This window comes from Giraffa tippelskirchi, chromosome 1 (assembly GCF_054371585.1).
Source record: "Giraffa tippelskirchi isolate mGirTip1 chromosome 1, T2T-mGirTip1v1.2.pri, whole genome shotgun sequence".
NCBI lineage: Eukaryota > Metazoa > Chordata > Mammalia > Artiodactyla > Giraffidae > Giraffa > Giraffa tippelskirchi.
In genome coordinates this window covers 119,739,620-119,752,573 of record NC_137275.1, presented here as the reverse complement: position 1 = coordinate 119,752,573, position 12,954 = coordinate 119,739,620, and the positions used below count along the sequence as shown (strand labels likewise).

Below are 12,954 nucleotides of genomic sequence, written 5' to 3'. Positions count from 1 at the left end.
ATACGAAGAACTGACTCACTGGAAAATCCCCTGATGCTGGGATAGACTGGGGGCAGGAGGAGAAGGGGATGACAGAGGATGAGATGGTTGGATGTCATCACCAGTTTGGTGGACATGAGTTTGAGCAAGCTCCGGGAGTTGATGATGGACAAGCCTGGTGTGCTATGTTCCATGGAGTCGCAAAGAGTCAGACATGACTGAGTGACTGAAGTGAACTGAGCTGGTGCTAGTGGTAAAGAACCCACCTGCCAGTACAGGTGGATGTAGGAAATATGGGTTCATTCCCTGGATAGGAAAGATCCCCTGGTGAAGGAACTGGCAACCCACTCCCATATATGTGTGTGTGTGTGTATATATATGTATATATATATATTTTTTAATCAAATTTGTGAAGTTTTGGCCATTATTGTTTCAAATATTTTTGCTGCCCTTTCTATCTTTTCCATTCGGGACTCTCATCATACTTGAATTGTCACAAGTGTCAAGGGACTTGGAGGTGAAGTTCATCCCACCTGCGCCACCAGAATTTTCACTTTTTTCAGAATTTTACCATCAGAATTTTCACTGGTATGACAGAACAGAAGGTCAACAAATTCTGTCCTAATAAAGCTGGACAAAACAATCACAAACAACCATTTCATTACTCTGGAATTCAACCAGAGGCACACAACAAACTGAGAAGCACTTACTTATTAAGCTATTCAACTTCAGGCAACAACAGTGATTTTTCAGTTCTGAGCAATTTTGTTAAATTGTAACTGTGAGTGTAACAGTTTCTGAGTCCTGTGACTCCTTTTGGCAAACCACAGAAATCCAAATTCTATTGTTGATGGACATTTGGGTTCCCTCTGTTTGCCTATTAACACATATTGGTTTTATGGTATTTCCTGTATATGTCTGTTGGTGAATGTGTATACGTTAAACTTCTTTCTACCTAGGAATAAACTGCAGAGTTTTGTTCAGTTTGCTATATACTGCACAAAGTTTCCAGAGTTGTTGAATCAATTTACCCTCCAGTAAACCAGGCTCTACATCTTCACCCACAATTGGTATTTCATCGTTAATGATTCTGATCTGTACAGTGTGGCCCTATTTTCCATCTTCCTAATGATCAATGAAGTTAACGTCCTTTATATATATTTGTCTTGAGACTATCTTTGTGAAGTGTCAGCTCAGTATTTCATCCATTTTAAATAATTGTGTTGTCTATTCTTTTCTTGTTTTGTGTTCAGTTCAGTCGCTCAGTTGTGTCCGACTCTTTGCGACCCCACCAACTGCAGCACACCAGACCTCCCCGTCCATCACCAACTCCCAGAGTCCACCCAAACCCATGTCCATCGAGTCAGTGATGCCATCCAACCATCTCATCCTCTGTTGTCCCCTTCTCCTCCTGCCCCCAATCCTTCCCAGCATCAGGGTCTTTTCCAGTGAGTCAGCTGTTCGCATGAGGTGGCCAAAGTATTGGAGTTTCAGCTTCAACATCAGTCCTTCCAATGAACACCCAGGACTGATCTCCTTTAGGATGGACTGGTTGGATCTTCTTGCAGTCCAAGGGACTCTCAAGAGTCTTCTCCAGCACCACAGTTCAAAAGCATCAATTCTTTGGTGCTCAGCTTTGGGGGCTGCCGTCTGCCCCACCCCGCGGCTGCCCATCCCGGCCTCGAGCGAGCTGCGGAGCCGTTCCCAGACGGGCACCCCCGGCGCTCCGCGGTTGTGTCTGGACTGAGCGCCGCGATGCGGCTGCTGGCCCCGAAATCCTCCAGGATCTTCAGGCGTATGGAACCTCAAGATCTTTATGATAATGGAAACCAAAAAGTTGATTGGTAAACCGCTTCAACTAGCAAGACTATTCGTCATCTGACTTCTCCCCCTGAAGCAGTATTCCCTTTCAACTTTCAGAATGAATATCCATGCAACACCCAGTACTTACAAACTGGAGTTAGCAGATGTAAGACGAATGGAATGCAAGCCTTTTCTCAAGGTCTTAATGAACATCATTCTCCAGTTAAAAAAGAGAATCAAATACAGCAGAGATTTCCTGTAGAAGCTCTCAAGTGTTTCCATCTGCAGAAAAAAATCAGACTTTCTGCCTGATCATCCCATTGTACTTCAAAAACCAGAAAACAACCAAAGCTTTAAGTAGCATTTTAAGAACATATGTATTTGAAGATAAAGAATTATTCATTTTCTATTTTGGACACCTGCAAATGAAGTGGATCTAGTAACAATAACTGTATTGGACTGTGCCAATTCAATTTATTTTTAATTTTGATGGTTGGGTATTTGGTTTCTCCTAAAATGAGAGAGATTTTAAACCTTAAAAATTTTCTAATCAGTTTCAGCTTTGTAGGCAGTTTCCTGCATAAATTGGGAAGTAACACTGAAAAGTAAGAATTTGGTTAGTGAAATGGGAAGACTGTGTATTTACAATTTGAATGCTACTTGCAATTTTTGTTTTTCACCACTTGTAATAATGGAATGGAAATGTAAGCTGTAAAGATTCACAAATATAAAGTATTTGCTATGATATATATATGATACAGAATTTCTTGTTACTTTAAAGTTGCTTTTGTTCTGTTTCCCACTGACTTCATACTAGCACTTGAAAGGATCTTTACAATCTCCCTAGGGCTTAGAATAATTCAGGGTGTTCAATGAACAGTCGGAGAAGGCGATGGCACCCCACTCCAATACTCTTGCCTGGAAAATCCCATGGACGGAGGAGCCTGGTAGTCTGCAGTCCATGGGGTCGCTAAGAGTCGGACACGACTGAGCGACTTCACTTTCACTTTCACTTTCTTTATAGTCCAACTGTCACATACATACATGACCACTGGAAAAACCATAGCCTTGACTAGACAGACCTTTGTTGGCAAAGTAATGTCTCTGCTTTTTAATATGCTGTCTAGGTTGGTCATAACTTTCCTTCCAAGGAGTAAGCGTCTTTTAATTTCATGGCTGCAATCACCATCTGCAGTGATTTTGGAGCCCATGTGTAGGATTTCTTTATATATTCTAGGTATAAGTTCTGTTTTTTTTTAAATGTATGTACGTTTGTTTTCCCTTCATGGATCACAGCCTTGCTGTGTCAAAGGGGCTTGTGTAACTCCATGAGTTTATGAACCATGCACTGCATGGCTACTCAAGATGGATGGACATATTGAAGAGTTCTGACAGGATGTGATCCAGTGGAGAAGAAAATTGCAACCCACTACAGTATTCTTGCCTGGGGAACCCCAGGGACAGTATAAAAAGGCAAAAAGATATGACATGGAAGATGAGCCACCCAAATTGGAAGGTGTCCAATATACTACTGGAGAAGAGTGGAGGGCAATTACTGATAGCTGCACTAAGAATGAAGTGTCTGGGCTGAAGCAGGAATAATGTTCAGCTTTGAATGTGTCTGGTGCAGAAAGTAAAGTCCAATAATACAATAAATATTGCATAGGAATCTGGAATGTTAGATCCATGGATTAAGATAAATTGGATGTGGTTAACCAGGAGATGGCAAGATTGAACAGTGACATCTTAGCACTTACTGAATGAATATGAACAGGAATGGACAAATTTAATTCAGATGACCATCATATTTACTACTATAGGCAAGAATCCATTAGAAGAAATGGAGTAACTCTCATATTCAACAGAAGAGTCGGAAATGCAGTACTTGGGTGCAGTCTCAAAAACAACAGAATAATCTCAGTTTGTTTCCAAGGCAAGCCTTATTCAGCATCACAGTAATCCAAGTGTGTGTCCCAACCAATGATGTGAAAGAAGCTGAAGTTGACCACCTCTATGAAGACCTACAAGATATTCCAGAACAGCAGAAAAAGATGTCCTTTTCATTATAGGAAATTGGAATGCAAAAGTAGGAAGTCAAGAGATACCTGGAGTAACTGGCAAGTTTGGTGTTGGAGTACAAAATGAAGCAGGACAAAGACTAGCAGACTCTTGCCAAGAGAACACACTGGTTATAGTAAACACCCTTTCCAACAACCCAAGAGACGACTCTACACATGGGCATCACCAAATGGTCAATACCGAAATCAGGTTGATTATGTTCTTTGCAGCCAAAATTGGAGAAGTTATATACAAAAACAAAACATGGAGTTGACTGTGGCTCAGATCATGAGTTCTTTATTGCATAATTCAGACTTCAATTGAAGAAAGTAGGGAAAACCACTAGGCCGTTAAGATCAGTTCAGTTGCTCAGTCATGTCCGACTCTTTGTGACCCATAGACGGCAGCAGCCAAGCTTCCCTGTCCATCACCAACTCCCAGAGCTTCCTCATCATGTCCATTGAGTCGGTGATGCTATCCAACCATCTCATCCTCTGTCGTACCCTTTTCCAGTGAGTCAGTGCTTTGCATCAGGTGGCCAAAGTATTGGAGCTTTAGCTTCAGCATCAGCTGTTCCAATGAATATTTAGTACTGATTTCCTTTTGGATTGACTGGTTTGATCTTCTTGCAGCCAAGGGACTCTAAGAGTCTTCTCCAACACCACAGTTCAAAAGCATCAATTCTTTGGTGCTCAGCTTTCTTTATGGTTCAACTCTCACATCCATACATGACTACTAGAAAAACCATAGCTTTGTTCATTCCTTGCTGTTTATGTCAATTATTGTGCCCATTCTTGCATGAAGTGTTCCCTTGGTATCTCTGATTTTCTTGAAGAAATCTCCAGTCTTTCTCATTCTATTGTTTTTCTCTCTTTCTTTGCATTTTCTATCACTTGGGAAGGCTTTCTTATCTCTCTTTGCTGTTTTTGGAACTCTGCATAAAGATGAGTTTGTCTTTCCTTTTCTGCTTTGCCTTTCACTTCTCTTCTTTTCTCAGCTATTTGTAAGGCCTCCTCAGACAACCATTTTGCCTTTTTGCATTTCTTTTTCTTGGGGATGGTCTTGATCACTGCCTCCTGTGTAATGTCACAAACCTCGGTCTGTAGTTCTTCAGGCACTTTGTCTACCAGATCTAATCCCTTTAACCTATTTGTCACTTCCACTGTATAATCATAAGGGATTTGATTTAGGTCATACCTGAATGGTCTAGTGGTTTTCCCTATGGTCTTCAATTTAAGTCTGAATTTGGCAATAAGGAGTTCATGATCTGAGCCACAGTCAGCTCCTCGTCTTGTTTTTGCTGACTGTATAGAGCTTCTACATCTTCAGCTACAAAGAAGACAATCTGATTTTAGTATTGACCATCTGGTGATGTCCATATATATGGTCATCTCTTGTGTTGTTGGAAGAGGGTGTTTGTTATGACTAGTGCATTCTCTTGGCAAAACTCTTGTTAGCCCTTGCCCTGCTTCTTTTTGTACTCCAAAGCCAAACTTGCCTGTTTATCCAGGTGTCTCTTGATTTCCAACTTTTGCTTTCCAGTCCCCTGTGATGAAAGGACATCTTTTTTTAGTGTTAGTTCTAGAAGGTCTTGTAGATCATCATGAAGCATTCAACTTCAACTTCTTCGGCATTACTGGTTGGGGCATAGATTGGATTACTGTGATATTGAATGGTTTTCCTTGGGATCGAACAGAGATCATTCTGTCGTTTTTGAGATTGCACCCAGGAACTGCATTTCAGATCTTTTGTTGACTATGAGGGCTACTCTTTTTCTTCTAAGGGATTCTTGCCCACAGTAGTAGATATAATGATCATCTGAATTAAAGTCACCCATTCTAGTCCATTTTAGTTCACTGATTCCTAAAATGTTGATGTTTACTCTTGCCATTTAAGTATGACCTAAATCAGATCCCTTATGATTATACAGTAGAGGTGATGAATAGATTCAAGGGATTAGATCTGATAACAGAGTGCTGAAGAACTATAGACGGAGATTTGTAATGTTGTATAGGAGCCATGACCAAAACCATCCCAAAGAAAAAGAAATACAAGAAGGCAAAATTGTTGTCTGAGGAGGCTTACTAGATACCCGAAGAAAGAAGAGAAGCAAAAAACAAGAAAGAGAGGGAGGATAACACCCAGCTGAATGCAGAGTTCTAGAGAATAGCAACGAGAGAAAAGAAGGCCTTCTTAAGTGAACAAACAGTGCAAAGAAATAGAAGAAAATAATAGAATGGGAAAGAACTATGGAAAATTCTTAAAGAGGTGGGAGTACCAGGTGACCTTGCCTGTCTCCTGAGAAACCTAAATGTGGGTCAAGAGGCAACAGATAGAATCAGACATAGAACAACTGACTGGTTCAAAATCGGGAAATGAACAAGGCTGTATAATGTCATTCTGCTTATTTAACTTATATGCACACAGAGTACATCATGGGAAATGCCAGAGTGGATGGAACACAAGCTTTAATCAAGATTGCTGGGAGGAATATCAACAACCTCAGACATTCAGAGGATGAGATAGTTAGATAGCATCAGCAACTCAGTGGAATCAGTTTGAGCAACCTCCATGATATAGTGGGGAAGGAAATGGCAATCCACTCCAGTGTTCTTGCCTGGAAAATCCCAGGGAAAGAGGAACCTGGTGGGCTGCCATCTATGGGGACACACAGAGTCAGACACGACTGAAGCAGCTTAGCAGCAGCAGCAGCATGATATAGTGAAGGACAGAGAAGCCTGGCATGCTGCAGTTCTTGGGGTCGCAGAGTCAGACACACTTAGGGACTGAACAACAGTAACAGCAAAATGTTTGTTTATTTTTGAACACTCACATATTTATTGATAACATCTTTTTTCCCTCCTTGAATTACTTTTTCATTCTCTTAATAGTGTCTTCAGATGAACAGAAGTTCATAATCTTTACACAGTTCAGTTTACTGATTTTTTTTTCTTCGTATGTTTAGTTGCTTTTTTAAAATCTTGTTTAGGAAACTTTCTTCCACTAATGAGAACCTACTGTATAGCACAGGGAACTCTACTCAATGCTCTGTGGTGACCTAAATGGAGAGGAAATCCAAAAAAGAGGGGGCACGTGTGTAGCTAATTGACTTTTTTGTACAGTAGAAACTAACACAAGATTGTAAAGGAACTATACTCCAGTAAAAATTTTAAAAAAGAAACTTTCTTCTTCCCCCAAGATTTATTTGTTTGTTTTTCACACACAGATCTTTCATACCAATTCTCAGTCTGTGATTTTTTCATGAACCAGTTTCATATTTTATAAGGGTCGATTCATTTTGGTTCATATTAATGTATGGTTGAACCAGCATCGTTTATTAAAAAAAATCTTTCTGCACTCCATGTGTCAACTTTATCATAAATCAGACAGTTATATTCACACAGATTTATTTTCTGGGTTTTATATTCTATTTTTGTATATATCCTGTGTCAGTAGTATGCTATGTTGATTTCTTTAGCATTTCTTGATATCTTCTATAACTTATGTGACTTGGTTCTTCTTCCTCAGGACTGCCTTGGCTATAGCTGGGAACAGTGAGGAGACTGGGGGAGAATAGATAAATGTATATGTAAAAAATAATAATAAAGAATTTATTTTTTAAAAAAGATTGCCTTGGCTATTATAGGCCTTTTCTGTATCCATATAAATTGTGTAATCAACTCTTCAATATTCACAAAATGACTTGCTGGAAATTTTGAATGTGATTGCATTCAGTTCAGTTCAGTCGCTTAGTCGTGTCCGACTCTTTGCAACCCCATGAACCGCAGCATGCCAGGCCTCCCTGTCCATCACCAACTCCAGGAGTTAACCCAAATCCATGTCCATCGAGTCGGTGATGCCATCCAACCATCTCATCCTCTGTCGTCCCCTTCTCCTCCTGCCTTAAATCTTTCCCCACATGAGGGTCTTTTCAAATGAGTCAGCTATTTGCATCAGGTGGGCGAAATATTGGAGTTTCAGCTTCAACATCAGTCCTTCCAACTCTGACATCCATATATGAATACAGGAAAAACCATAGCATTGACTAGACAGGCCTTTGTTGACAAAGTAATGTCTCTGGTTGTTAATATGCTGTTTAGCTGGCGTAGCTTTTCTCTCAAGGAGCAAGGGTCTTTTAATTTCATTGCTGCAGTCACCATCTGCAGTAATTTTGGAGCCCCAAAAAAGAAAGTCTCTCACTGTTTCCATTGTTTCCCTATCTATTTGTCATGAAGAGATGGGACTTGATGCCATGATCTTAGTTTTCTGAATGTTGAGTCTTAGGCCAATTTTTTCACTGTCGTCTTTCACTTTCATCAAGAGGCTCTTTAGTTCCTCTTAGCTTTCTTCATAAGGGTTGTGTCATCTGCATATCTGAGATTATTGGTATTTCACCCAGCAATCTTGATTCCAGCTTCTGCATCATCATCCAGCCCAGCATTCCGCATAATGTATCTCCATAACTCTGCCCGTTCAAGCACTTAGAGGTCTCCCTTGCCTGGAGTCCTTCTCTGTTGTTCGGCACATCAGGCACATAGAGGGGCCCCCCTGACTGGGGTCCTACCCTGTAGATCAGTTCGTCAAGCACTTAAAGGGGTGCCCTTGGTGAGGTCCTACTCTGTAGTTCAGACCATCAGTCACTTAAAGGAGCATCCTGGGTAGGGTCCTACTTTGTAGTTCAGTGCGTAAGGTGTTTGATTGTCCAGCCTCTCTATTAGAGAGAGGCTATGGTGATGGCTCCACTCCCTACTCGTGACTCAGCAGTATTGCCTTTCTCCCATGGCTGCCTAGCTTTCCTCTGCAGGCATTTCCCACCACAGTCTCCTCCCTCACATCCCCTCAATCCATCTCTGCACGGTCAACAACAGCCCTCACCCTGGGATTGCTCCACAATCCCTAAACTCCAACTCCCAGCCACTGCGCCTTCTAGGGCACGTGCGTCCCTGTCCAAGGTATGTATGGCTGTGGCAAGGACTGTCTGATTCTCATTCCTTTTAGGCTGCCACAGATCAGCTGTTTCACTCTCAGCCTTAAATGTTTTTCCTCTGACTCAAGACAATTGCCCCAATGTGGGGACTGGACTCTTACTTCAGTTCCCTCAGCTGCCGAGTCCTAGTAACACTCCTGTTTTTCCCCCTAGTGTCATGATCCTATTGAGTTTTGCGTGGTTCTGTATATTCTTTTCCACTGGTCAGGTACTCCTGTCCGCTCTCAGCTGGTATTCTGCATGCAGTTCTGCATCTGAACGTGTATTCCTGATGTATCCGTGGAGAGAGATGTCCACGTACTCCACGTCCACGTACTCCTCTGCCATCTTGTTCTCTCCTTATAATCAATTCTTTAAGACAGACTTTCCTTACTTGTTTGATGCTTTGCTTTGTTTGGTGCTGGTCCTTCTGCAACAGATTGAATGCGTGTGGCATCCCCTTGAATCTTTTGGAGGACACGTAAACTTATTTTAAAGCTTCCTTTTGTTTCCTACTATGATTTGGTTATTTGACAATGAGGTAGATTATCTTTTATTTCCTGTATTCTTTTTTTGTGTCTTCCAGTGGTTTTCTTCAAATTCTTTTGATGAATTTTATGTATTTTATATTTACAAATGAGAGGGTAGTTCAGGGATTGTGAAAAGAAATGTCTTCTGGGGCTACCCAAATGTTGTGAATGTGAGAAGTGGGGTAAGAATAGGTTTGTACTATTGTTGGAATACATGTTCTTTCTACTGCAGCAGCCACTATCTACTTAGACAATTGGTGACATTGCGATTCAGTCCCCATGTTTTGAAACCTTATGCGTTCCTATGAAATGCCAGAAAATTTATATATAGTTTGGTTAAATTTCCTGTGATTTACATATTGACACCCAGCTCACTTGGAAAATAAGTTATGAGTGAAAAAGCATGTTAGTTTGTCAGTTTGCCACCCATGGCCTAGACACCTCTGGTAGCCAGAGTATTTTTCTCCAACTCAGGTGGAAATCTCTGTTCTGTGGTGCTGCATGCAAGCACTGCTTGTAGGAGCTCTGAGAGTGTGGATGTTCTGGGATTTCCTCTATAGTACTGAAGTAGTTTCTGAAGTGATGATAGGGTTATATGCCACTCTTGGAAGCCAGAAGTGACCTGGAAGACTATAAATTTTGTATCCCACCCCCATTCAGTTCTGCACGTATCCCATTTACATGTCCCGCTTCAGAGAACTATACTTAAATGATTGTTATCTTGGGGACAGATGGAGAGGTCAGCAGCTGTGAGAGCAAGATACCAGGGACTTATTTTGTAACCTTTTATTAACCTATTGAATTATGAATGGCATCCTTCTCCAGTTTTGTTTTTTGGTCCCCCTGAATCCTGAAAAAATTTACCTAAAAGATCTTTTTCACCTTAACATGTGACTCTTATTTCAACTCTTCATAAAGCCTTTTCCCATCTGCTCTGTATCATCCAGAAGTGTTTCACTATTCTTCTAAGTAAACAGAAAATGCTCTAAATTAGATTCATATTTTTTTCTGTTCTATCAGTGATACTTGATGTGGAAGTAGAAAACAGATATGTGTACGTTTGAATGTAATGTGTGTGTGTATAATATATACATATGTAATATACATAGATCCATACAGATATTTATTAGCTTCATTGTTCTGGGTGTCAATTCAGTTCTCTAAGTTTCTCAAGTTTTCTTTTATATTTTTTTTAAGAGATAAGCAAATGCCATTATATTTTTTATTTATTGTATTCCTTCTCAAGAATAAAGGCAGTATCCTTCTTGAAATTTTTAGCATAGAAAGATATTTAAAATTAAAACTTTGATCTTATTTGAGATATTTAATATACTTTGTTAGTTTTTTTAATTTTTAAGTTATAAAATATGATAACACATTTACAGGAGACTTGGAAAATACTGGAAAAAGTTACATATAATTCCACTATATATTACAATTTTTTGTTTTAAGTAGATGAATTAAGATTTTTCCTTGGAGTTTTGATATCAAACCCTCAGAAATTAATAGAATGAATGTACAGAGGCTTCCCAGGTTGTACTAGTGGTAAAGAACCCTCCTGCCAATGCAGGAGATGTGAGAGACTTGGATTTGATACCTAAGTTGAGAAGATCCCTTGGAGGAGGGCATGGCAACCCACTCCAGTAATCTTGCCCAGAGAATCCCATGGACAGAGGAGCCTGGTATGCTACAGTCCACGGGGCAGCATAGATTCAGGCACGACTGAGTGAGTGAGCACTCCACTGCACAGAGAAGTAGAGAATATAATAGGCCTGAAAACCATTATGAACCAATTTGACATAATTGAGATTTATACAGTTTTCACATAACGGTAGGATCCGAATTGTATTCAAGTTCCCATAGACTATAAATTAGGAGATACTGGAACATATCCAGAGACATAAGACCAGGTGCAGAAATTTCATGGTCTAAAGGTATTGAAATCATACAGACTGTTTTCTTGTTACTGTGAAGTTATGTTAGTGGTCAATATCAAAAGATATTTTAAAATAAACCACATATTTTCAAGTCTAGTGTGACATTTACTAGGAGAGATCTTTGACTTAGCCATTGAACACCTCAATAAAATTAGAAGGCTGAAAAAACATAGAGGGTGATTGCAGAGAAGAAAGCATTTAAATGAGAAATTAATATAATAGATACTTAAAAATATCCCATGTATTTGGAAATTAAATGTCTACTTTTAAGTGAAGGGTATATCTAAGATGCCATGACAATGAAAACTAGAAAATATTTGTGATAGAATAAAAATAAAAAGAGAATTTACCAGAATTTGTTGTATGCAGCTGGAACTGTTCACTGCAATTAAACACAATGTGGGGTCTTGAATAAGGTATGAAAACAAATAAGGGACACAAACGCAAAATTTTCTAAGATTTGAACAAAATCTGTACTTTCGTTAATACTATATCACATGTTAATCCCCTGGTTTTTTTTTAAACAACTTAATATTTCTTTATATTCTCAGAATTGGATTAGAAGCTTCAAGCCTCATTCAAAATTATTTTTTTAATTACTGCACAGAGAAACCTGGCAGGCTACAATCCATGGGGTCACAAACAGTTGTATATGACTGAGCAACTAACACACACACACACATGACAATAAATTAAACTTTTAACAGTAATACTAGATGCCAAAATATATAAACAATATCAAAATTTTGAATGAATATTAATTAGAAGTCTAGCATTCTATTCATACTAAGTCACACAAGTGTACTCAAAATATCAAATTTTTTAACTGGGCAAAAATTTGTAAGTTTTCTAAAACATATATGTATTTTATTATACATACTAATATATATGTATGTGTGTGTGTATACAAAAGCTTTTCTACTGTGATTGGTAACGGCTTGAGAAAGAACATCAAAAAAAGATAGATGGAGAAATTGGAAAGCATAAACTAAATGAAATGGGAGCACTGAGCGTGAAATAGAAAAAAATGAAACATGCTAGATAAAAGTGAAAGATTGTAATATAGTCCAATTGTTCTTAAGCTTGTCTGCTCATTAGAAACACATCTGAAACTTCGCAGGAGAAAAAGCAACATATGTGCATTTGTAGTTTTCAAAAAATTCCAAGATAATTCTGATATGCATCTGGATTTTAAAAAATGATTGCAGGTTTTTCTAATAAGTGATAGTTTTAGTGATAAAGAATTCTATTATTTTCTGTTGACCAGTCATGATACAATTATGGTATTAAGCAAAAATCACAATAGTAGAAGATGTTTATCAAGTTTTTAGTATCAATAGCCAGACAAAAATAGAAGATAATTACAATTGCAAGCCATAATGGAAGCATGATTAACCTAAAAATACTAAATAATAACATACAATTTGGAGTTAAGTAGAGTGATGTGTTAATAGAGGTTCATACATGCACATGTTTTCATCTGCCCAGCCAGTCTGTGTCTTTTGGTTGGTGCATTCAATCCCTTATCATTTAAGGTAATTATTGATATGTCTGATCCTATGACAAACCTATGCAGTGTGTTGAAAAGCTGAGACATCACTCTGCCTACAAAGGTCCATATGATCAAGGCTCTGGTCTTCCCGGGGGTCATGTAGAGTTGTCAGAATTGGACCTTAAAGAA

General features: G+C 39.1%; 2 pseudogenes across 1 annotated transcript in view; both read left to right on the top strand.

Moving 5' to 3' along the window:
* The window catches only part of LOC145507292 (solute carrier family 71 member 2-like), a 95,858-nt pseudogene that overhangs the window by 24,581 nt on the left and 58,323 nt on the right, over positions 1–12,954 (top strand). The gene's annotated exons all lie outside the window — the stretch shown is intronic.
* LOC145507307 (uncharacterized protein C8orf88 pseudogene) lies at positions 1,731–2,341 on the top strand (annotated as a pseudogene).